The following is a 2747-nucleotide window of genomic DNA, read 5'->3' on the forward strand; positions in this document are numbered from 1 at the left end:
CTTTCTGAATGAGGTACAGACACTTTGAGTTTTTAGTTATACCATCAGACTTACTAATGTACCTGTTGTTTATATGGATTTGATGAACCAGATCTTCAAACAACATTTGGATCGATTTGTGGTTGTGTTCATAGATGACATATTGATATATTCCCGTGATGAATCTGAACATGCCGAACATTTGAGACTTGTGTTACAGATTTTGTGAGATAAATAGTTGTATGCAAAGTTTAGTAAATGTGAGTTCTGGTTACGTGAAGTCAATTTTCTAGGACATGTTGTATCAACATCGGGTATTCGGGTTGATCCGAGTAAGATTTTGGCTATACAATATTGGAAACCTCCGAGAAATGTTTCTAAAATCCAAAGTTTTTGGGGACTTGCTGGTTACTATAGACGATTTGTGAAAGGTTTCTCTATGATTGCAACACCGATGACGAAGCTATTACAGAAAGATGTTAAATTCGAGTGGTTAAAAAAAAGTACCAGAAAAGTTTTGGTCAGTTGAAAGCCCTTTTAACTAAAGCTCCAGTGCTAGTTCAGCTAGAATCGGGTAAAGAATTTGTTATCTATAGTGATGCATTTTTAAATGGTTTGGGCTGTGTGTTAATGTAGGAAGGAAAAGTCATAGCTTATGCCTTGAGACAGTTAAAGCCGCGTGAAAAGATCTATTCGACACACAACCTGAAATTGGCAGCTATTGTGTTTGTATTGAAAATATGGAGCCACTACCTGTTTGGTGAGAAATGTCACATTTATTTTGATCACAAAAGCCTGAAATATTTAATGACTCAGAAATACCTGAATTTGAGACAACGTCGATGGTTAAAGTTGTTAAAAGACTACGAGCTTGTGATTGACTACCATCTAAGAAAGGCTAATGTTGTTGCTAATGCTCGAAGTCGTAAATCACTGTTTGCTTTGCGTGCAATGAATGTGCATAAGGCTATGTCTGATAATGGTTCGATTATAGTTGAGTTAAAAGAAAGATCATTATATATTCAACAGATTTGTGATGCTAAGAAAGTTGATAATGATTTGTTAGCAAAGCGAGGCCAATGTGACTTGAATGTTGACTCAGAATTTTAAGTTGATACTGAGGGTTGTTTGAGGTTCAGAAACCGAATATGTGTTTTAAGAAATCCAGAGTTGATTCAGATGATTTTGAATAAAGTTCATAATAGTCTATTATTTGTTCATTTGGGTAGTAAATGACCTGAAACAGCTTTACTGGTGGCATGGTATGAAACTAGACATTTCTAACTTTGTTTCAAAATGTTTAGTCTGTCAGCAAGTAAAAACCGAGCATCAGGTACCTTCTGGATTGCTTCAGCCAATCATGATAATTGAGTGGAAATGGGACAAAGTCACGATGGATTTTGTATCTGGTTTACCGTTGACGCCGAGCAAGAAAGATACGATCTGGGCAATTGTGGATAGATTGACAAAATCGGCTCATTTTGTTCCGGTTTGCATAGATTACTCCCTTGATAAGCTAGCTCAATTTTATGTTTCTCAAATTGTGAGATTGCATGGAGTACCTATTTCCATTGTTTTGCATAGAGATCTGATGTTTACATCGTAGTTTTGGAAGAAACTACAAGATGCACTAGGTACCAAACTGTACTTTAGCACTGCTTTCCATCTGCAAATAGATGGTCATTCCGAACGAATCATTGAGATACTTGAGGATATGTTGAGATGTTGTATTCTCGAGTTCGAAGGTACGTGGGAATGATACTTGCCTCTGATTGAATTCGCATACAATAATAGCTTTCAATCGAGTATCAAAATGGCACCCTACGAGGCTTTGTACGGCTGTAAATGTTGAACACCATTATATTAGACTGAGTTAAGTGAAAACAAGATACACAGGGTCAATTTGATTAGAGAGACTGAACAGAAAGTAAAAGTGATTCACGAAAGTCTGAAAACAGCGTCAGATCGTCAGAAATCGTATGTGAACTTGTAACGAAAAGATATAGAGTTTTAGATCAAGGAAAAAGTATTTTTAAAAGTCTCGTCGTGGAAGAAAATTCTCAGATTCGATCGTAAAGGCAAATTGAGTTTGAGATTTGTTGGACCGTGTGAGATTATTGAGCGTATTGGGCCGGTTGCATATAAACTGTTGTTGCCACCTTAGAAAAGATTCATAATATATTCCATGTTTTGATGCTTCGTAGATATCGATTTGATCCCTCACAAGTGATTAATCTGTCAGAGATCGAGATTAAGTCTGATATGACATATGAGGAAGAATCGATTCGTATTTTGGCTCACGAGGTTAAAGAATTGCGAAATAAGAAAAATTCGTTAGTAAAAGTACTGTGGCATAGACACGGAGTTGAAGAGGCAATGTGGGAGCCTGAGGATGCAATGAAAGAACATTATCCGAACCTATTCACAGGTAAGATTTTCGGTGACGAAAATCCCTAAGGGGGAGAGTTGTCACAGCCTGATTTAGACCCTATTCGGAATGGTAGTTTTGGGACCACGAATTCGAGTTAGAAAAATATTTTAAATTTTTTTCTATGTTTATTATGTGTGAATTTATATCTGTGAAATTTTCATGTTTTAATTTTGTCGTTTGAGCTCCGATTTAATAAAAAGGGCTTAACCGTGTAAAATGAAAATTTGATGGTTTAATGTGTAAGGGCCAAATTGAATGGGTCTTTATAATTTGAAGTATTTATATTTTAATTTTTCCATGAGAACATGATATGGACGGTTATGGCCAAGAATTATAA

This window comes from Gossypium hirsutum, chromosome A06 (genome assembly GCF_007990345.1).
Source record: "Gossypium hirsutum isolate 1008001.06 chromosome A06, Gossypium_hirsutum_v2.1, whole genome shotgun sequence".
NCBI lineage: Eukaryota > Viridiplantae > Streptophyta > Magnoliopsida > Malvales > Malvaceae > Gossypium > Gossypium hirsutum.